This window comes from Aquila chrysaetos, chromosome 7 (assembly GCF_900496995.4).
Source record: "Aquila chrysaetos chrysaetos chromosome 7, bAquChr1.4, whole genome shotgun sequence".
NCBI classification, from domain to species: Eukaryota; Metazoa; Chordata; class Aves; order Accipitriformes; family Accipitridae; genus Aquila; species Aquila chrysaetos.
This window is the reverse complement of record NC_044010.1, coordinates 6,846,258-6,869,152: the sequence shown is the minus strand read 5'-3', so window position 1 is coordinate 6,869,152 and position 22,895 is coordinate 6,846,258. Positions and strand designations below refer to the sequence as shown.

Here is a 22,895-nt window from a genome sequence, read left to right as displayed (position 1 = left end):
CCCTCCGTGCCCCCCGCCTTGCTCCGCACAATATCAAACAGCTGGAGTTTCTGCGGCCCCGAGGAGGAGCCTTTGCATCCGACAGCAGCAGCAGTGGGAATTTCAGAGAAGGATGGGGCCGATCCAGGCAAGACGGTAGCTGAGGATCAGGGGGCTCTGGCACTTCCCGAGGGGGACAGGTCCCCCCTCCAGCCGCAGCCTACGCCTGGTCAATGCACACGGTAAAAGCTTCCTTATGCCTGAGGGAATGGGGCTAAAGAAGGGGTTTTTGACTTTCACACTACTTTTGAGTTTCAGCCAGGCCAGTGGCACCCAGAATTCAGTTCTGGTAGGTGGTTTGAAATAAATGGGTGCCAGCCTAGAGGCAAGCAGAACTGCCGCTGGCTTGTCTGGGGATGCTGGGGGGACATGGCCATACGAATCAGCACCCCGCTTCGTCCCCAAGGCATTTCTTCCAGCGCTAACAAAGGAGGCAGGTGGGAAGAGCAGCATACTGCGCCTCGAGTTTCCTCCTCCCTAGGGATAAACAGGGAATGTAATCCTGCAGGGCTGCAATCTTTTTTCCCTAGCATTAAACAAGCCCTGGGGCACTTCTTTGCACAAGGTAGCACTAACTCTGCTCCCTCGCCTCTTTCTTCCCACCTCTGTAAGCCTAGAACTAGTCAGGGCTAACTCAATTCCTGTTTTAATTTAGGACAGTTTACGACTGCTCTAAATTAGGAAACCACTGTTTTTCAGACAAGGCAGGTGCTAGAGGTCTCAGCACTTGTAAAAATTAGGCCACTTAGTGAGGTGTCTACATATGGATTTAGCACCTGAGGACTGTGTTACTGAGCAGCGTAAGGAAAAACTTGGAATTTGGGAAACAGTTCTTTAAAAGATAATTAGACAGCAAAGTTAAGGCTGTGGAGGAAGGAAGTTTGTGTTCAACCTGATAAGCCTACCCATTCAAATGCAAGTTGAAGAGCCATCAATACATATTCCCTCGGAACTTAAGAAATCCTGCAGAAAAAACAGTTTTGACGTTTTCAGTACCTCTGTCATATAACAAGGAAATTAGAAGCCCCAAATCCAAATATAAAAAACCCCAAATCCTTCAAATCATCCTTATGTGTGAGAAATGGGTAATCCAGGAGCACAGGCACCTCCTACAGTGCCACTAAACAGGACTAACTCTGAAACCTAATGATGGCATGAAGGTAAACTTTAACTCTTTCACCTTCTTCTCTGACTGAAGGACTTCAGATTTAGAAACTACAGATGACGTTTATCATCTATGCTTTGGGCATGGCAAAGGTGTGAGAAACCTATCCTGACCTTTCAGTGACAGCAGATTTGTTTCAAGCTAGTCTTTATTGAAAGGCTTTGAAAGATCGAGCATTTCCCTGCACCTCTGGGTAAATTTATGTTTTGGGGCATGTATTTGTCCTTTGGGGTGGGGGAAGGCAGTGAGCAGGAGCTGGTTGGGTTTAATCCCAGGGAGTAGTGTCATTGCTTTTTCTGAAAATTCGTGCCTGAGACAGTTTCCCTCAGAGCAAGCACCTGCCAAGAGGGATGGTTGGAAGAAAAGGTCTTTTCCTTCTTGTCTCAGTTTTCTCCACGTCACCACCAGAGAAGCTGCACTTCTTCTTATGGGTTAAGAGAAGGAGTCAGTCACCTTCCTTGAAACCAGCTGGCTAAAATCACGCATAGACTGTTTGACCTCCGTGGGAAGGCACTGTCTTCATTTAGCAAAATATTTGCCCCCACGCTTTGGGGGGAAACTGCAACTTGAAATAAACATTTGGGTGCATCTTATTTAAACCTGGATGCATGCGAAGTTTTGTCTTTTACATAGTCATTTCTCTTCCTCTCCTTCCCTGCCTTCGCTTTTGTTTCAGGCTTCCCGACGTCCTGATCCGGATGGCCTGCCCCAGATCCCACACCAGGGCAAACAGGATGGGATCCCTCTCCTGGAGGGAATGAGCCTGTGCGTGATGCCAGGCAGGGAAAGCACCTCAGGTCCCCTCACAAACACTGGCTGTGAGGCAGCGAAGCAGATGCTTGAACTTCAGCCGCACAACCGGGGAAACTGAGGCACGTAAGTGATGACGGGACTTGCCTAAATCCTGCGGCAGCGCTCACGTATGGTTTCTCCCGCGTCCTTCCAGCAGGTGCCTGGCGGTGTGGGGACAGACGTACAGAAAAGGCGTTCCCTGGGGAGCTCGACAGGTGTTTGGTGCAATTTCTATGCAACTCTCTGGGCTTGGTCCCGTCAGGGAAGAGGCAAGGGCGTCCCAGGAGGTCTGCCACAAAGCGCCGTTTATCAGGAGCCCATTTCATCACAAGCTAAAGACTGCCCAAGGCCCCGGCCTCACAGCCGGGATGAGGCGGGATGGCCGCCGGTGCAGGGGCACCCGGGGGCCCCTCTCAACCGCTGGGCTCGGCCGGGGCGACCGCTTCAGTCAGCGAGACCTGGCAGCTGCCACCCCACCACACCACACCGTCCCCCGGGGCCCAGGGGCCCCGCCGGCCCCGTACCCCACCGCCCCGTACCCCACGGCCAGCGGGGCGGCCTCCCTCCGCCCAGGCCGAACTTTTCGGCCCAACTTTCCCGCTTCCGCCTGCCGGGGGCGGGCGGCGGGGAGCGGCCCCGGGGGTGCCGGCGGCCTCCTGTGGGGGTAGGCACCGGCCAGATGATGCCGGTTAGTGTTATTGGGGGGTGGGTGGGCAGGGGACAGGGGTGGGCTGCTGCCCGGCTTTTGGGGAAGGGGTTTTATTTTGCGTTTTCTCCCTCTTCTGGCTCCTCCTCTTCTTCCCTCCTCCTCAGGGGGAGGGGAGGAGGGAGGCTCTGGGGCAGGAGTAGCCAGAGCAGGGAATTGTTTGGGAGTTCAGTCATCCAAAAGCCGTCTCCCGTATGGAGGATCTGGCTTCCCGCATCCCGGCGCCTCTTCCCTCCTCCTCCTCCTCCTTCTTCTTCTCCTCCTCCTCCTCCTCCCGCCGCGCCTGAGCTCTGCGCGGCCCCCCATCCCCAGCGGCAACCCGCAGAAAAAACACAACCACCCCCCCCAAACCAAGGGCCCCCCACCTTCCCCTTCCCCCCCAAAACAGGCTTTCCCCTTCTTTTTTACTCTCTTTCTCCCTTTTATTTTTTTTCTTTTATTTTCTTTTTTTTTTTTTTTTGTGTGTGTGTGTGCTGAATTCCCCGCAGATCCGGCCTGGAAGTTCCCAGCTCCTGGAGTTAAGCTTCTTTGTTGCTTCCCTTCGTTTGGGGCATCTTTGTGTTTCCCCCGCCTGCTCCACTGGAGACCGCGGTGAGTGAAGCGAAGGGGGCCCGGGCCCGGACCCGGCGGGGCTGGCGAGGGGGCCGGCAGGATGGCTGTGGCGGGCAGCGGGGCACGGGGCTTTCCCCCCCCCCCCCTTCTTTGGGCCAGCGGCGGCCAATCTTTGTGTGTCAGAGTTTGGGAAGTTGGTGTGGGGATGCGGGGAAGGGGGATCCGCACAGGGATGCAGGAGACGTGACAAGGGAGGAGTGGAGACCCGCTGGTCCCCACCAGCGCGGGGCTTGTTTTCGCTCAGGCAGGTGAGATGTGTGGGGGGCTGCTCGTCGGTTTTCCTTCAGCTCTTCCTCCTCGGTCGGTCGGCGTTAATGGAGGGCCCAGTGCACGCACACCCACACCGCGGTGCTCCGGCGCTTGCCTGAAACTTCCCCAAAATCTTGGTCCACCACGTCGCCCCGTTCCTCGCCGCCGGCTAGTCGAGGAGGGACGGACGGTGCGCGGTGGAGCGAGGGAGAGGGAAAAGCTGTGCGAAATAAACCCCAGGTTTCGTCCTCCGTTGCGCCAACTCTTGTCAAAAGCTGATGCGAGTTTGCAGGCAAGACCCGGCTCCTGCAGATGCGAAGGCATTTGGGTTTGTGCCCTGTGAAGGAAGGGGCTGGTGCTGCTGCTGCTAAGAAAAGCAGGGGTGGGTAATCTGCGAGCAAAACTTTTTGTCGTCGTCTTGTGCAGCCGTAGTGTTTTTCACGGTTGGTGCAAGGATGTGGAGTTAATTTGGGTCAGGGGAAGTAATTTTCTGCTTGGCGGTGGGATGCTGTAGGGTTTGTGCATGCGTGCCTTGCTGCTTGGACTGCAACTTTGGCAGGTCCTCTGGATGGTGCCTGTAAATAGAAAATGTGTTGGGGAGAAAGTGGGATGCTGAATTTGTAGCTGTGTCCAAACAAGACTTTTTAAGGTGCTCTGAAGATATTAATACTTACTTTGAAAAATAATAGTAGACTTTAACCAATACCCCTGACTGCCAAGAGGTATTTAATACAAATCTTGTATCTTTGGGCACTTCCCCAGCTAGTTCTGGTACCCGAAGTGTTATTTCACTGGCATTGTGGGAAAGGCAGTTCAGGTCTATTAAAGGGGTTTTTTTGTCCCTGTTTGTTTTAAAGAAACTCTCTTGACCTCTCCGCAGCATTATGCGAGTGGGATAACAGGAATCCACACACACACTCTGCGCCCGCGCATAATTCCCGGCATGTCTTAAATTGCTTGTTTTTCTTGGTGCCCAATTCTCTTAATTTCTACATCGCTACTGTGGTGTCTTTTTGATACGTTCATTTGCAATCTGCCATTAAAGTTTCTTTTCCCATGGGCTAAAAAACTACTGTGGAAAATATTAGAAGAATGTGGGCGTTTTGTAAGTAGGATTTTATATTAGTTTTCTCTTCTTTTGAAACTAACTGCCTCAGTGTACATATGGTTAGAGGAGGGTTCTTGCATATTTATGCGTATATACATACATGCAGATACTTTTATTTAATGGGTTGGATACTGAGGTGTATGGCCTGGGGAAGGATTTCGGCAGAAACACATCATGGGTTTGCAGTGAAGATTTGTTCTGTTTATTTAAGTGACCTAAAGAAATGAAGGTGAAATAACTTCCCATGCTAATAGGAGTCATCTAGGGATCTTCTGAAGTAAATAGGACAATTGGGGAGAGCTGTGAGCTCCCTGCTGGGTGCATGATATTCTCTGACAAGAAATAAATGGAGTTTTGTTCCATGTACTTTTCTTAACCCTCCCCTCTAGATACAATTACAGGGACTCATCCTGCACGTACAACACAGACGAGGTCCCAGTAGGTGTTTGCTGCGAGGGTTGAAGTCAGGTACAGTGCAGTCCTCCCTGCTGGTGTAGTTCCCGTTGGGGAAAATGAGGCAGGTTCATCTGAGGGGTGCACAAGGATCCTATGCAGATTTGAAAGGCAAGTTCAGTTTTCTCCCTGTCTCATACACACGTGCACCCACAGGACCTTTCTGTGAGAGATATCCCAGTACAAGTAGCTGAATCCACACACATCTCTTCTCTGCTTGGTGCAAAGAAGTATTACAGGTGAATGTATGTGCTACAAACTGGCATGTAAGTCTTATGGCTGCTATGTATCCCTACAATCTGGAAAATACAGCTTTTCTGTACCTTGTACTGACATGATACAGAAGCACAGAGCAAGAGGTTCTTAAAGATTGCAAAGTGAAACCCAGTGCCTGGTGTTTGCAGAGGTCTTTCCAGCTGTTCGGGTGCGAGACTCCTGGCTTGGAGTTTTGCTCCGTCGAAGGACAGGTGAATCATTGCCCAGTCCCCCCCACTCCTTGAAACTCTCTTCTGTCCTCAAAACTAACAGCAGACAGATCCCTCCCAGCCTTTAGTACCAAACTGGCAGTCCTGCAGTGCTTTCAGGGTGCTGGTACAGCTGTGAAGCAAGCAGCCTGCTTTGTCCCCGTCCTCCCCAGTGATGCAGAGGGGAAACTTCCTTTCCTGAGTTAAGAAGACTAATCTGTTTAGGGCAGACCTGAATTTTTGTAGTGTCTCATCATTGTTACTGAATGACCACACTTGACTGAAACACCACCAGACCTACCTGCCAGTGCTTCCCGGCCTCTTCCTGAATCGCATGTCGTCAGGAGCACAGAAACCTTGCAGTGTGATAACATGCACAGCAAAAGAAAAGAACTATTACTTCTTCTACCTGGGCTTTGGGAGGGAAGATGGGCGATGGGGCAGGAAAGACACTCTTCAGGTGAAAGCACGGGTTTGGACGTGGAGGTGTTTGGGCTGTGTCCTCAGCTGACACACATGCACTCTGTGAGCTTAAACAGTTTCCTCCCACAGCCCTGTGCCTTGGTTTTCCCATGCAGAAAATGGAGTTAAACCCTGTGCCGATGGGGTGACCACTGTGGAGGGCAGATATTGCCATCCGTGTTGACTCTTGCCAGCTGACCGGCACCCACCCTCGTGTCTCAGAGCAGGGCTCAGGCACACCAGGGAGGACCCACTCTGCCGTGCTGAGCCTCCCCAGGACTGCCGCAGGGCTGGAGAGGCACCTTTACGCCTCCGAAATCACTCCCTTTTCCCAGGCAGACAGACAACCACCCCCACCACCTTGTGTGCCTTACGAAGCAAGGGAGAAGTGGCAGGGAAGAGTGCATTGGGGACCACGTTGGTTATTTTAGCCCAGGTTGGCCCGTGGGTGGGTTCTCAGAGACCTTGGGCTCAGTTAGTCTCAGTTTAGTCACTCAGCCTTCAAGATGTTACAGCAGCAGTAGGCCAGCGTAACTCCAGGTTAACTAGTTTCTTTGGCAGTAAATAATGGTGGATGTTTGTTTTAATGCCTGATGCCGAGTGCCTCAGAGGTATGAGGCACAATTCGCTTGGACTTCTTTAATGTGCAAAGATGCCTTGATATATTACCGCTGGCATGTTATGGACCAAGGCTTGCAAATCTCTTGGTTCAAACTGTTACCTCCCGGGCTAAAAACTTTGCAGTGCGAAGTTACAGTTAGGATGGGATATCCCGCAAGGAAAAAGCTCTCCTGCAAAATCTTCGGAGACTTCCTGTTTCTGGTTAGACTAAAAACATCCTGAGGGAAAAACCTGCTGCTGTGTGTTTTGGTGCTCCTGTGGTCAGTCTCGGTTTAAGAGGTTGTTATGTATTCCAGTTCCTAGGCCAGGAGAACAATTTAAGGTGAATAATGACTAAATGAATTGCAGGTCCTTAGGTAGAACGGGGGTGATTATCATCTTAGAGTTTTCTAAACGTACTTTGGGTAATTGTTCAACAAAATGTATCGCAAACATCTTTTTTTATTTCCTGGTGTTTGGTTTAGTTCCTCTTGGCCCTGAATCATACAACATTGTTTCTGGTGCTTCGTTGGCTGAACATAGCGCTTGAAGCCGGTTTTCTGGAGGGAATGCTTGCAGGATGGGAGGCTTTCAAAATTTGCTTCGTATGCATATTTGCACATAAGTTTTTTAAAATCAACTCTCCACAGGAGCGTGTGCTCCAGCAGCACAGCTGTATGAGTGTCCATGGGAAGCTAGGACAAAAAGAGCATGGATGCAGTGGAAGCAAGTCAGCTGAAGAGCTCAGAAAGATATTTGTTGCAGGGAAAAAAACACTTGATGCTTACACAGTCCCAAAGCTGCTGCAGGCAGTGCAGGGCTTTCTACAGAAACAGGGAACAACAGATCCCTGCCCTGAAGATGCTGCATGCTCCTTTTATTAAAATGGCCTCTCCTTCCCTGTGAAAGGACAAATGGGATGGGAGGCTCAGCTGTGCTCGATGGGGTTGTTAGCAGAGCACCTGGCACGGTGCAGACAGGGTGCCTGAGAGGGGCTCTCAGGGCTGCTGTTGTGTGTTGGTAGGAGCTCTTGAGTAAGAGGCAGTGCCAATTTATTTTGGCTCTGGTGGGATCGATGGAGGGAAATGTGCTTCAGGGAGCGTGTGGGACGTGCTTGAGCTTCTTCGCCCTCCTTGCAGGCAGTGTGCCAGCACAGAGGTGAGAGCCAAACTTTACCCTTGCTTTCTGCTCAGCTGCTCTGGGGAGGCTGCTGCCCTGTGGCCGAAACTCTTCCCTGAGCTCCCCTTAGACGTGAGGATGGCGACTGCACCTTGTGCCCGTGCAGCATGTTGGAGGCTTGCTGGGCAAAGTCCAAACCACACCACAGCGTGTTGCCCCTATGAAAACCCACTGTTGTCAAGTTCACAGAGGTTTTGGGCTGTGGTGTCTCTATATATGTCTGTGAAAGCCAGATGGTGTTTTGGAAACCGGTCATTTTTCATTAACTTCTGTGCCTGGCATAGGCAGTAAGTCTTTCACCCTGAGCCCTGCGGCGGCAATGCCATTTTCGCTCTCTAAGGTCCACTCTGGCAAAGAGATTAGCCAGCAGGTCATACTCTTATGCAGAACCACAGTCCTGGGGCCCTGCCAAATGCAAGGATGCGTTCACTGGTTGCAATGTCAGCGAGTCTGAACAAGCTTGTGTGTCTAAAGACTGTGCATCAGGCCCTTCTGCTGTTCTTTAGATCATAAGAGTGGAGAGGAAAAGGGTGTAAAGATCTCTGTCAGAACTGCGTCGTCAGCTTTCAAATACCAAAATGAGCTTGCTTTTTATTTTTCTTCTAACAAACAAAAGGACAGGTTAGGCAGAGCCCTGTGAATCAATGTGTTAAGCTTAGTGTGTGTTAAGAAAGCTTGTGGTGATATAAACCTACTGAGGTAGTCTTTGAGAAATAAACCTCAAATGTGGATACGCAGTCCTAGAATTTTGCATTTATATGCAAAATGCAGTTTCCTCTGATAATGTCACTGTAATTTATCCTGGTACTTTCAGGTAGAGCAGCCACCTCACTTAGTGATGCCAGTGTTTTAGGGCGCAAGCCTGGGATGTGAGGAGAGCTGGGTTTGGTTCTCTCCCCTATACTGCAGATTTCCCCCCAGGTTGGGGCAGGTTGCTCTTTGCCTCAGCTCTCCACCTGCAAAACCTCTAAGTGGCACTTCCCTGCCTCCTTGTGGTGTTGAGGATGGGTCTGCTGGAGATCGAGGGAGACCATAGGTTTGCTGGCCCCCGAAAAACCTCTTGAATGAGGACCACAGTTGGTTTCAGCAGAGAGCCTCTTGCGGCATTGGCAGCCCGATGGGAGGCTCCTGCGGTTGCCTCCGGGGACGTCCGCCCCGTGCGCTGGCTGGATGCGGGCTCTGTAAGGGCTGCGTGATGCTTTTGGTTTGGAGGGTAGGCTGGGTGTGCGGCTGTAGAGAAGCCCCTCTCTCAGCGTGACCCTTGGGGAGTCTAGCGTAGGTAGCAGCACTGCAGCTGCAGCGAATTTATGGCTCCAGCCAGTGGTGGTACAGAGAGGCCATTGTAATCCTATGTACTGTACAGTGTACATCTCAACAGGCAAAGTGGCTCCTGGGTTGGGTTTTTTTTTTTTCCCCCCTCCTCCTCTCCATCCCTTCACGTCTAGCTTTATGAAGTTCCTCCCCTTAAATTGCAAATTTGGCCTTATCTTCAAAGAAGCCCTTTGGTGCCAAGCTTTTAAAGGTAGGGAGGAGGCGAGAGCAAAAACATCAAATCCATTAACAGCCCAGTTGCCAGAGAAAATGTTTTTTAAAACAAAATCTGAAACCTTAGTGTTTGAGATCCAAAGCTGAGATTGAATACAAGTATGGGCCTTGTCCCCGGAGAGTCGCAGCACTGGGAATACGCTGGCAGAGACCATGGAGCGAGGATTCTTGTGCATGCACGCACACAAATAGACAATTATTTGGAAGCCAATAGTAATCTGGATGCTGAATAATAATTTACTTCATCTAGTGCCTTCTGTCCCAAGTTGCTCCCTGAGCTGTAGCTGACATGGAGAGTGTTCTCATCGTTCCAGCTCTCCGCTGGATGGCAGTCCCCTCTGGGGCAGGAAGGTGGTGCTTGCTTGCACGTTCCTCGGCCGTGGGTGGTAAAAAGGACTAGCTGGCCCCGCTTCTTTAGAGCCTGCTGCTGTCAGTGAGAGATTCCTTTGGGTCCCCTGAATGGTGATGGGAATGTGATTTTTATTTTTTTTTTCCCCCCCCAGAAGAAAGCTGCTTGTTTAACAAACCCAAGCAGTGTCAGATTGAAGGGGTGGGTTTGAGTCCCAGCGTCAAGAGATGTTTTCAAAAACGTGCTGGGTGGGATTTTTCAAAAACACCTGGGATGACTTTAATGATGTGGTGGAGAGTCAATGAGGCTTGTGCATTGAGAGACCAAACAGCTCTCCCCTCACTTTTAAGTACAAGGTCACGCTTGGTGGGTTTGTGGGATGGTCCCACTGTCACCAGTGTAACAACTGCCCAAATTAGTCCCGACCATCTACTCCTGCATGGAAGTGGACTCTTTATTTCAAAAGTGGCTATCGGGCACATCTTAGCTTGCAAGCAGTTGAAGTGCAGCTTCTAAGCCAGAGCCATCTCAGCAGAAAGAGAGCAAGATGGCTCAACTATCCAGCCATAACGGGGTCTGAATCCAATGAGGAGAACCCCATCACCGGCTCCTCTGGGGCCTTGCGGCACAGCCAGCCAGACCACAGCAGATTCGTGGGACCCTGGCAGGAGGAAGGCTTGACATCTACTAGCTTTTGAGTCCCTTTGGGGACTTCCCTACCCCTCAGCTAGCCAAGCAGGGTATCTGGCTTGTAGCTGTCAACCACTGCTGGAGCTGCAGGCTTGTAGGGTGACACAGGGCTGTGAGAAGCTGGAGCGTGGAGGCCTCCTCAGAGAGGCATGCCAGCTGCTCTGGATGCGTCCATCATCACTGTTTCATCACTCTGATGTTGCTGTTGGGGTGTCTGGGGCTGGCCCGAAGGGAAAAAGTCTTTGCTTCCCAGCAGGTGAGGCACAGAGCTCATGGTTGCATGCCAGCTTGTGCCTGAACGCTTCCGTAATGCTGTAGAGAAAGAGTCCAAGGCACCACAAGGGCTAGTTGCTTTTGAGGACCTTGCTGCTCTGGGTGCCAGAGCTGCCGTGAATGTTGCAAGAGTAGCTTAGCACATTGGCACTCCAGCTCCAGGCCCTGCCAGAGATGGCTGCCCAGCCAGCAGAGAGGGAGAAGGTCTTGGGACCATGGTCAACTATGCTGGGTGACCATGCAGCCCGTTCGCTCGATGACGGATGCTGAGAAAGGGAGGTCAGTACCAATGTATGGAGCTGGAGCCTGGGTGTGCGTTTGCTGACCCTGCTCCCTTCTTGGCAGGGAGGTAAGTAGCCGGTTTGGGGAAGCGTTAGGAAAGAGCAGTATGGTTTACGTGGCTACAGCAAGACAAGCCAGCCCTATATGTCATAGGACAGGCACCAGTCTACTAGCAAGAGGTAGCTGTACTTGCCTGGTACGCAAATATGCAATACAAGCTGTGGGATCCTGCTGATTATGTCGTGAAGCCTGTTGTCTTTTGTGGGAGCAAGGGTCAACTATTTACATCATGTAGCAAGTTAGGCAGGAACATACTTGGTAAATATACAGTTGTCCAGTTTTCCTCACGATTGCCTGGACTGCAGATCTGGGGAGGAGGGAAAAGGAGCACAAAGAGAACAACATCAAGAGCGAAGTGGCAAGCCGTGTTTATCGTTGATGCCTGACCTGCACTCTACCCTATAATCTGTGTCCCCTGGGATAGCTTCGGACATCCCTAACCTCTGAGCCACTTCAAAGAACCACCTTTAAAAAATTTTCCCAAACTAGTGACCAAGCAAACAAGCAAAAATTTCAGCAGCCACAAAAATGTGAGCGTAACCCAGTTTTTGCATAGCTCCAGCATTGAAGATAAGTAGAGGTTTCTTAACATTGACTCTCTGGATGAAGGCCTGAGAAAGGCCTGCCACGCCATCTTCCCCCATCACCGTATTCCAAAACCTAAATTGTTATTTGTATTACAGTTGTGTCTACAAGTTTTAACCAAGGCTGGGACCTGGCTATGTTAGATACCACGCTAACTTGTAGTGGAAGACATCCCCATTCAAAACGGCAAGACAAATGCAGAACAGGTGGTAAAAACAGAGCATGAAAAAGGACATGTGTGCGTTGGACTGACTCAGCAGGTCAGCACTGGAGCTTGGTACAGACCCTGTGTTGCCTGATGCCCAGTCCCATGCTCTGCCTTGCCCTGTTCTTCAGAAGAGGAGGTCAAAGTCAAGCATAGCTAGGGCTTGACTGAGAGTTGTCTGCCTTGAAGCTGAGAGTTGTCCATAGCAGGATCTCATCTTCATTAGCCCTCAGCTCGCGTCAGTCAATAAAGAGTGATGTGGCTTCATGTGCTCCAGCAAGTGGTTGCCCAAATGGGGCACTTGGCGCTGCAGGTGTTGTTAGTAGCATCTTGCCACTGTGGCATGCCTTGTGTTGGGGCAGGCAGCCGGTCTCGCAGAGCTGAGACTCCTGCCTGTCTTCAAAAGGCAAGTGAGCAGGAGCTCTGCTGGGATGCTGGGGGAGTGGCAGATGGAAAGCAAGAGCGTGTGGCTAAAGGGGAAGGAAAGGAGCCAGTTATGACTTTAATTCTCTCCTGTCAGCTAGTTTTCAGCTGTGGCATCGTGCTTTGAAAGATAGCTGAGAGAGCCGAGCGCCAGCGTAATAAAAGTGTTTTGCTTGGAGCATGCAATCTCAAGTAAAACAATCTCATTATATAAATATTGTGTGCCTTCTTTCTCGGGGGGGGGGGGGGGGGGGGGGGGTGTCGGTCTGGGACTGTGCTCCTCCTGCTCTGGAGGCACTGGGTTTCAGTGCAGAAGCCAAGGATAAAATCTAACAGATGCTGCTAAGGCCAAGTCCGTGGCTTGCACTGTGGCCCAGGTGGAAGAAGCGATGTTGCTCACCTCTCCATGGTCGGCACAGAGGTACCTTATGCTGTTGGGAGGTGCAGGAAGAGGGATGGGGAGCAGCAGGGTTACAAAGAGCTGCTCTTCCTGAGAGCTGCAAGCCACGCTGCGTGGCTGGGGATGCACAGGGGTACCCGAAGGCTAACCTGACCCCTGCAGTCCCAGGTAGCCCAGGATGTTGGAGCAGCTGTGTGGACACCAATGGCAGGACATGAGCAAAACCTGGCTTGATGAGGTAACTGGGAACTGTCTCTCGAGGGGGATGGGATTGCTGCAGTGAAACCCGGGCAGGTTCCTTCACCCCTCCTTTCTTGTCTGACTTACAGCACTGTTTTGGGGAGCAGGTGGGGATGCGTGTGCATCCTCTTCTGGCACCTGTTTTTTTTTGCAAAAAGCTGTGGGCAAACTCTCCTGGGGGGCTGCTTGTGGCCGTGCCCTGCTGCTCTCTGAGTAACAGCCCAAACTGCAGTTGGAGGCTTTTTGCTTAGAGGACTGCTTTGAAACACACTGTTTTTAATGGCACTATGTTGCCAAGGGCTCTTTGTGGCTGGATGAAGAGATGACTCCTTGCTCTGCTCTCTCTGCAGGGAGAGGAACTTTTCTGAAGCAGGACTCCTCCATTTTACAAGTGGGTTTTATCTGCCCTCTGCAAGCTAAATAATTTAATTACAGAAGAGATCTTAGATGAGGTGTTTGGGCCCTTACAGTTTCACCCCGGCTCATTCAGTGCCTTGGGAGTGGAAGAGTGGTGGGAGATGCCAGGCAGCTGCACAGTTATGGCTTTTTTCTTCTGTTGGTCCCAGGTCACTCCTTGGGAATGAGTGAAAAGCGTAGCTGTTGCCTTCATTTCTGTCCAGCTGAATTAGGCAGGGTGTGGGATGGAGAAGGTGTGAAAAAATGGGTTTGTGCCACCATCCCTCCTTGTGCTTAGGGAAATTAATCTCTTCCTCTTTGCCGGCACACACATCCCTCTCAGTTTTGCCGGGGAGGCTTTTTTTTCTCAGATCCCACAATGGGGAAGGAGAAAGGGATTACAGCTGAGGCCGCCAGCGTGCCCGTTCCCCGCGTGTGTGCTGCCTCCCAAAGGATGCGGGGGCCGCCGCCAGGCCCTCGCACCCCCCTTTCTCCTCATTCTTCCGTCTTTAATTTCCCCTCCTCTGCCTGAGGTCCCTGTGCCGCCAACAACAGTTGCCGGGGCTGAGAAGGGCTTGTTGGGCCGTATCCTGGATGCCCCTGTCCCTACTTGTTTTGGGAAGGCTGATAAGGAACAACTAGGGGCGGCTCCCCAGGCGCCAGCCCGCTGCCAGAGAGGTGCTCCCAGTGCTCCCAGCCCTCGCCGACCCGGGGCGAGCACAGGCCGCTGGCATGTCGGAGCGGGTTCGGGGAGCCCTTGCCCGGGCAGGGTGGCTGCCTGCAGTTGCAGGCGGGGCCGCTGCCTCCCCAGAGGTTATTCTGGAGAAATACCGTCCTTGAAAGGAGAGCCAGGTCTCTCCTGCCCTTCTTTCCCCACCCCCGGCCGGCGGATTGGGGCTCAGGGGTTCGAAGGCAACGTTTCCAAGTCTCCGCCAGCGTTTCCGATCCCGCAGCGTTTTGCAAACTGGGAGGGCGTTGTGTTGACCTGTCTCCTTACAGGCAGCCAGGAGAGCAGCTCAGTGGGGCCGGCGGACGTGGCATGCGCTAAGTGCCAGCATCTGTAAAGGGCACGTAGGCACCAGGCCAAAAAGCCTCAGTGAGCTGTTAGTGAGCCGCAGGTCGACAACTTTATCTGGGAGCCTGCTGCCTTCGGCTTCTAGAGCTTTCTGCTGAAGAAATATATGAGTAAAAGCTGATGGTGGATAAGGGTTGGGAAGGAAGACCCTAAAATAAAGATCCTTAGAAGGGCGCGCCTGGGGTAGACCTCAAGAGATCGCCTCTGCCGGAGGCTCCTCGTGTTTCTTCTGGAGGTCTCCTTAACTTCTTGGGGGCTGCAAAAAAAGACTCATTTTCCATGTAACACCTTTGTAGTCGATAGGTAAGACCAGCAGAGGTTTATCTGTGTCTTTTAGAGTGGCGGCTCTCCAGAGGCTTTGCTGGGGTACAAAGCCCCAGAGGCCGCAATGGATGTGTTCCCCTCTTGCACGGGGAAGGACGCTCCCAACAGATGTTTGTTATCGGCAAAGCAAAGCGGAGGAACAGACAAACTTCAGCTGGCGAGAAATGCAGAAGGAAATTACTGTTGTTTCCCTGTTGGGCTTGCAGAGGGAATTCTGGAAGCTGCTTTTTGTCCCGTTGTTACAGTTTATGTTTATGTAGCTTATCTCTTTCATGAGGGACAATTAAATCCTGCAGCATGTTGTCAATGTGACTATATGAGAACAGCTTGCCTTACCCATCCCAGGGCTGAGTGTGCCAGCTGCACAACTGGATTTAAAATCATGGAGCAGCATTTCCTCAAAACTGAGGAGTGCTTTTCATCCTAAAAGAGTTTATGGTATTTTCCAAATTAAGAAACGGTCAATAATTTCCCTACTGGTAATTCTGAGATTGTATTTCTCTTATATAGCTGAGTTTTCGCAGTTGCTACAGGGAGGGGTGAAGTCCTTATTCCTTTCCACTTGTAGTACTGCATTTGTGGTCTGTAGCAAGTGACAGTATTTAACATAATTTGGAAGGTAGGTACTGACTGAGCTGGTCTACAGATGACTTTGCACTGAACAGTGAAAGTTTTTTCTAGGGGTATTTAGTGCTATGGGACAGTCACAGACTTCCCTTCTCAGAGAAAGTGTTGACAGTCTCTGTAAGCAATTAGAGATAAATGTCCTTGAGGCAGAGGATGTCTTTTTATTGTGGTTTTGTAGAGTACCTAATACTGAGGTCTTAAAGGACTCTCTGTAAAATAAGAGAATCGAATAGTCCTTATGTTCTTTTACTGGACAGTAATGTAAGGATCTTCGAAAGATCCAAAGAGTTTTAAAGATATTTTTTTTTCCTGGTAGACAAGTGAGCAAATGTCAGAGGTTTGCTGTGTCCTCCCAGATCACTGCTGGGTGAGTCTTTGGAGAGGATGATCTGATCTTTTCTGTGAAATGCCTACTAATGCCTCTCAAGCAAAGGTGATTTTTGCATTAAAAAGGCTTTCTAAATTGATAAAGCAATTCACAGCACAAAAACGTCTTAGTCCTTTGCAGCAGAGGAAGAAGTAGACTTCTTGGCTTGGACCATTGCTGGGGCCTTTAAGAATTTCTTGGGCAAAACAGTGTATGTTAATAGAGAGTAGATTCAATTCTGTTCTGCTTCTGTTGTCACCCCCCAAGGCCCAGGGGCTGGTATCACTGTTTCTTCCTGGTCTCTTTACTGCTTACAGTTTTCTCCAAAAATGACTAAACATATAAAACAAGGATTGGGTTTGGGGGTTGTTCTTTTTTTTTTTTTTCTTCCCATATTCTAGGACAGACACTGACCACAGTCATGTATTTGTTTTTCTCCCATACTTCCAAATGCAGTCACATAACAATAGCCTGGAAAAAAAGTACTGGAAGTGATTTGGTCATGAATTTGTTTCCTTTTTTGGGCTACAGGGAGCAGTTTAGCATTTGGGTGAGGAGGCTGGGAGCTCCAAGCCATCTCTTCCAAGGTTGAAGGGGGTTTAAATGGGCACTGTCCTGGTAAAATGAGAAGTACTGTAGAAAGGCAGCCTTTTGGGGGGCAAGCACTTCCATTGCTCCATGTGCAGAGCCTCATGCTTGGGGGCCCTTTTCTCAGCTGGCCCCAAGACGTTATTTGCTATTTACGTAATAGTGGAGTCTTGTACAGATGCTGCTTAACATGCTTTGTCTGCCACTGGCAGGCAGGGATGGGCTGGAAGAGAAATGCCGCCTCCCATATCAGGCTGCTTCAGAAGTGGGTGACTTTGCTTTCCTTAACAGATTGCTAATAGAAGGTGGTGGGTGGTGTTGTCTTATTTATTTTATGTAGGATGTCATGACAGATGGTGATTTTGAATGTTGTCCACAGCTGTAGAAACTGATTGCTTTCTAAACCAAGTTGACTAAGATGGAGGCATGGGAGCTGATGAGATGTGGGATGATCTGCAAAAGAGGAAAACTGATCAGAGTACCAGTTGGCTGTGCTCTGTTGTCTCTCTCCTGAGGAGCAGGAAAAGAAGTATTTTGCAGACAGGGTTGGGAGATACGTTTTCAGTGTCTGGATCTTTGGGTCTTGGGAGGTGGTATCACCATTTACAAGGAAAATGAAAGGTCATCAGGTGGGACAAAAATGAATATGTGATTGCTGCACTGGTCAGGAGGGTGGCTGTTAAAATCTCAAACAGTACAGGCGGTGAAATCTTGAAATTTTATTGATGGTTCAATGGATTTGGTCCTTATAGGAGAGAAATCGAAAGCAAGTGGAGCTTATGCATACTGAAGAGAGAATACCATCTGATAAAGGCTAGACCAGTAGGTAAAGTTTTCAAATCGCAGGAAATTTCCTTAAAGTGTTTATTTATTTATGGCTTTGCCAAAAAATTTTTGACCAGCTGTGTTTAAAAATATAACAGTAATGAGATACTTAAAAAAAGGAGTTAATCTCTCCCTCTCTTTGACATGCTGCAGAGCACCAGCTGTAGCACAAACGAGCCCCGAGGAATCAAAATGGCATAGCCCTGCAGCCTGCGAGCCAAAGTCACACCTTGGGAAGCCAAACCCTGGAGGGAAGCACCGGCCTGTGGCAGGTCACAGGGATGCTGGAGGGGTGACCCTTTGGCTGTCCTCCAGGGGCAGCAGGTTCAGCCTGCCCAGTTCTTCAGGGCTCCCCAAATCTCCCCGGTTCCCACAGCCCCCCAGCCTCTTGTCCTCAGGGCAGCAAGACCCAATTTTGTCTGTGGTGCTGGGAGGCCTTGAACTGTCTCTGACACCCCCGATGGGGAAATGCTGGAATGAGGAGGAGGGGAAACCAAGGGCTTTTGTACTGAGGGAACAAAAAACATCCTCTGCGTGTCCTTGGGTTCAGCTATTACAGACTCTCCAAATTGGACTGCTTTTTTGTTTTGCTTTTAAATGCTTCTTTAGCCAATGTGATTTAAAAAAAATTTTTTTTTTTTTTTTTTTTTTTTTGGCTGGAGAGTGTCTTTTTGGGAGACGGAGCCAGTCCAGGGTTCTTCATTTGGCCCATCCAGCTTATCCACAGAGCATGCACAAGCCATCTCCTGTGGGCTCATTTCCTCTAGGATTCCCTGTGGCTTTGCAATGGCCAAGCCTTTGTGTTTGGTATCGAAGGCAGAAGGGCCAGCAAGGACAGGCCAGCTGTGCTGTGTCCTCCAGCCCTCTGCTAATGGGGGCTCAGTGCGAGGTGGGGGAATGCTGGGAGGGCTACAGCTGTGAGAGTGGTGAAAAGTGTGATTGGCAGGAAACTGTTTTGAGGAAGAAGATGCCTCTTCTGATGATGGTGGGGTGGCACATGGGGGACTGGAAAGGTAAAGCAAGTTAGGTTTGGTCCTAGGTGGAGGATTGTGTGGAGAAGTCTTGCCTCTTCTGGGCCTCCTGGTTTCAGCTTCAAGATGACATATCACAAGAGAAAAATCTCCTCTCCCTGCTGTTTCCTTTTTCCACCACTGGTAGCTAATCAAGATTCAATTTTAATGACTTCCCTCTACTCTCTCTGCTTCCTCTCCCCCTGCCCCACACGTGCCTTTTTTTTTTTTATACTTTTTTTTAAATGCATTTGTTTTTGGCAGGAGTTGAAACGCAAGAAGCGTTTGGACCAAGATGAAACCAGTGGTGGAGCATGTTGGGCAGTGCAGTGCTTTGTTCTGAGTTCAGGGGGAGAAAAGGGGGAAGCGAGGGGGGACGGGATGTCATTTCCCAGATGGGGACCCTGCCAAAGATGTTCTTGCTTCAGAAAGCAAAGAGTAATTTTTGAGGTTATACCAGGTTTAACCCTTTGTCGTCTCACTTCTGCCTTGCAAGGAAACACCAAAGTCCCTGGACCTGAAATGGGGCTGTGCTGTGTTATGTGGCCCAGGTCTCAAGCCAATTTCTGCTGTTATGACTAAATGCTAATGACAGTCCAGGGTTCTTGTTGGAAACCGTAATGAGTGGGTGAGAAATCTGTGCTTATTTATCAGTGAGGGTCCAGAACTAGTGTGGTTGCCATTTGAAAAAGAAGATCAGCATGTTCCTTACAGGGGGTCAGGACTGCTGTGCTGTTTCCTGCCCTGCCAGAAGCACCTGGTAGGATTTGGGATGCTGCTGAACTCTGCTTCAGCTGTTCCCATCGTGGGGCAGGGAGTACTTTTGCCTCCTGATGTGCAAGATGCTTGGGAAACACCTTGTCCTTTGACCAAAGGAGCGCTGCACTGCTGGGGCTGGGGCAGCAGCAAGCCCCAGCCCCAGGTAGCTCGTGATTGTGCTGAGGACCGCTGGGAGATCACAGCATTGGTTCCTCGTCTCTGTTTTGAGCCAGTCTCCTGTGCAAGAAAATTGTATTGTTGGAGGGTATGGGGGGTGGAGAACCTCCATAGGCATGTACTGCTGTATTTGTGACTGCCTGGGGCCATAAATATTGCATGGTGTGTAGGCTGCTGATTTAATTGCCCCGGGGCTATTGCACAGTAGGAAACTGAGGGTGAGGATACAGGAGGGGAGCAGAGAAGGGAAAGTTAAAGCAACTCTGTCTCTTCATTAAGATCTCTTCAAGGTTGTAAGTACTTGGAGCACCTGTGTCAGGACTCTGGAGGAGGTCAAGTACCTCCTGATTAAAAACACCCCAGGGTTTTGGTCTATGGTGCTGGGCTGTTTGTTGGTATGGAGATCCAGCCTCTTCCATCTGGATGGGATTCTCCTGGGAAGACCACCCTCTTCCCTCAGAGCTGGAGGGGACCAATGCTGTATGCATAAAATGCATAAAGTCCTGTTGTGAAAACTAGGGCAGAGTCAGTAGTCACCACAACTAAACCTGCAAGACCCTTCTTCATGAGGACCAGCAGTCCCTCTGGCCCTCCGATCTCTCACAGTCCCTTTTCTCTAGCTGGGAGGATAACAGCTTTCCTAATCCCCCCATGAACCTCCTGAACATAAACACAATTTTCAGCTCCAAAGAAGGTGTCAGTAACTTTGGGCTGGAGACCACAAACATCTTCTTCCCAGCAGCTTTGGCTGCAGCATGTGAATTTTCGATCACTTGCACAGAGTGCAGCTGGCTACAAACATGCCAAGGGATGGTCATAGCAGCACCACTGTGTGTGCATCGGTGGCCAGCGACTAGTAGAGAAATGATGCATCCAATGCTGGCCTTGAAACATGCGTTGTATCTTGCATGCTTCTTTCTAGACAGCCAAGAGAGGTCTGATCTGTAGGAAATGAATATAACACCACTCTGGTGTCACCTATCGGGATGAGGTGGGGAAGAATAGGGGCACGCAGGCAGAAGATGCGTGTGCAGGATCACCTGGATGGGTTTCAGTTTTATTTTTTGATATGTGCAATCTTGAATGCTTTCCCATGGAGGTCAGTAGACCTGGTTGGAAATTTCATGTGCACAACTTACTGCACAGCATATCTGAACTTGCATATTTTTCATCCCTTTTCTTGGACCCCTTAAGTCAGCCACGTACCCTTTTCAGCAGTCTTGCAAACCATGGGTGGGAAGCACTGACCGATGGATAGGCACTTCGGTGGGAAGCAGAAGACCAATGTTTCCCTCCACTTGATCGGTGCCACCGAGCTCTCCTGGTTTCAGGGCTGGGATCGGCCGACTTGCCCTTAGATCTGTGGTGCGTTTGGCCTGAGTCTCTGCCTCCGCATAAGCACAGTACCACCACAGGCTTCTAGGTAAAGTGGGACTAAAAATAAATGCATGACCCCAATAGCTGTTGGGTATCACTTGTTATCTTGGAGGACTGGAGTTTGGCTTCATTTCGCTTGCCCAAGTGGTTGCATGTGTATGCGTGTGGTGCAGGAAGGTGTCTGTTGAACCCACACAGACGGCTGTACCCACACCTACCCAGGTCTGCAAATCCTGTGCTGGATGAAAATATTTTGAAGGCCTGAATTGCTCCTTGTTCATCTAACCTGGTGGTGGGTCTTCCTGTAGTAGCTCAGCCCCTTGGCTTCACTAGTGCCTGCTGATGGGCTTGGTTGTCCTGTGACAGCTGATCATGGGGCATTTGCAGATGGTGCCACATTGACTCTGCTGCTTCTCCTTCTCTGTTTACTTAGTTCTTGGCAGCTGCGTGTTTGAATGTTTGCTTGACAAACACTTTCCCTGGAGTCTGTGATTACAGAAAGTGTAGTCTGACAAACCCCACTGAATTATCTTGTTCTCTGTTGTCAATAATCTCTTGGTTGCTGTCTCCCTTAACCACAATATTTTGTGTGTGGTGCAAATTTATATTTTTTCCCCTTGTTGTAATCAGTCTGCCCCTCCCTGCTTGGTTCAGTTATTGAGGCTGTATCCCCAGAATGCTGACATCTGTATTTTACTAATCCAGAAATCCTGGGGCTACCAGGAAGCAGTACAGATAATAACACTGCATACCTGTCTAGCACTTTTCATGTGAGAATCTGGAATTGCCTGGCTCATGTTCATCTGGTTACTGCTTGTACCAGCTGGGGTTTGCTATTCCTGTTTTTGCAACCCGGAAAAGTGAGATACAAGGTAGGGGTATGTTTTGTCCGATAGATGAAGAAGCAATTCCAGAAATGTGGTGTCATAACCTCCACGACTATGAGTTCTAACCCTCTTTGTCTTGCAATACCTAATTTGCCCCCAAAAAGAAAGAGATAAGAGTGGGTTAGTTGGTTTTGAGCAACGTTTTCTTTGCAGCAATCCGTGGCTTTTTTTGGCACCCCACTAAATTCCACCCAAGAACAAAAAGGCAACTGCAAGATTTCTCCAAGGTAAGTTAACTTCCTTGGCTGCGATCGGGGTCCATAATGTAGTTCACAGGAAGAGCGATATCCAAATATTGTCTCTTGTTGTCAGTTTGGTGGTTTGGAGCGATGCTGAGGGACAAGTGTTCATGGCAGGCCCAGAGAGGGGAGAGATCTTGCTGTGTTTCAGGGGTGGTAACGAGACTGGTGAAAGTATGTCTGCAGGTGGTTGGGTGGTCAGCCTTGGACTGTTAATCTGTCCAGCTGCTGGCCTGTTTTGGACAAGGTCCAAGACCAGGTAGGACACTGCTGCTTTTCTTACCACCTCCAAACACAGCTGAGGACCTTCCAAGCAAACCTGGGCTGGTTTATGGTTTGGGTGGAAACCACAAGCAAACCACGTCAAATCACTGGATTCTACCCCAAACCAGTCAAAGCGCATAGGCTTCTGTTTTGTTTCGCTGGGAGATGAACGGGAGAGGAGGGAGATGGAGGAAAACCTTTGTGGATCCAGTGTTGATGTAAGGCCATAGGTGATCCATTCCTAAAGCCTGCAAGTGCCATTCCCGTGGCTAGACCAGACTGGTGAGGGCAGAATAATACCTGGGCTGATGTCCCCTGGGAGCTTGGGTGTAAAGAGGAGGGATATTTTGTCTGAAACTCTTCCAGAAAGGGACAGTTGCCGAAGGGGGGGGGGGGGGGGGGGGGGGGGGCGGTGTTGTGCGTGCGCAAATAAATAAATAAATACATAAAAGATGAGAAGAAGGAGGATTAGTGTGAATGCATGCCCTCAACGTATGTAATCTCAGCCGAGGTGATGGGGAAGTTGGGTCAGGGTTTCCTGCACTGTGGGGCCCTGGAGCATAGTGTGCATGGGGAATAAGAAACCCTAAGAAAGAAAGGGGGAGAATTGCAAGCCCCAGGAGGTAAAAGTGTATTTATTTTTCACGTGTTGCATCAGAACACACTAATTTTGCCTGGGAGGGAGGGCAAGTGCATGCAAAAACAGTCCAGCTTGCTAGGAAAGAGGTAGGGAAGCGTGATGCCAAATAGCTCACGAAACGTTGCTGTAGGCCTGTCTCTCCCCTCCGAATCCACGCAGGGCACGAGATCAGCACTCGTACGTGCAGACCCTCCTGCAGGCGTGCGCCAGGGCTTTATAACAGAGCCACGCTCTCCCCTTGAGGCCGGGGCACCCCCGGCTCCCTGCCCTACCCCCCCCCTTCTCCCCTTCCCCCTTCTCCTATGTGCTTTTATGCCTTTTGCAAACAGCGTATGCCAAATCCGACTTCACAGCTGGCTCTGCTCCACGTGTTTGTTTTCTATGCCTGTGCGCCGCTCGCCAGCTCTGCTGCGGCTCAGAGGTGGAGGCGGCGGGGGGAGAGCAGGGGTGGTGGGGAGG

At 50.2% G+C, this 22,895-nt stretch overlaps 1 protein-coding gene across 8 annotated transcripts in view; it reads left to right on the top strand.

Annotated features, from left to right (window-relative positions):
• The first annotated feature begins 3,004 nt into the window (after nucleotides 1-3,004).
• Nucleotides 3,005-22,895, top strand: part of BOC (BOC cell adhesion associated, oncogene regulated) — a 57,841-nt gene continuing 37,950 nt past the window's right edge. For 3 of the 8 annotated variants that reach the window (XM_041124928.1, XM_041124927.1, XM_041124926.1), the window contains exon 1: nucleotides 12,773-12,879. The gene's annotated coding sequence lies outside the window, so the exon portion shown is untranslated. Of the gene's footprint in view, nucleotides 3,294-12,771; nucleotides 12,880-22,895 lie in introns of those variants that run through there. The other 5 variants (XM_041124930.1, XM_041124929.1, XM_030020051.2 and 2 more) reach the window with 4 other exon arrangements.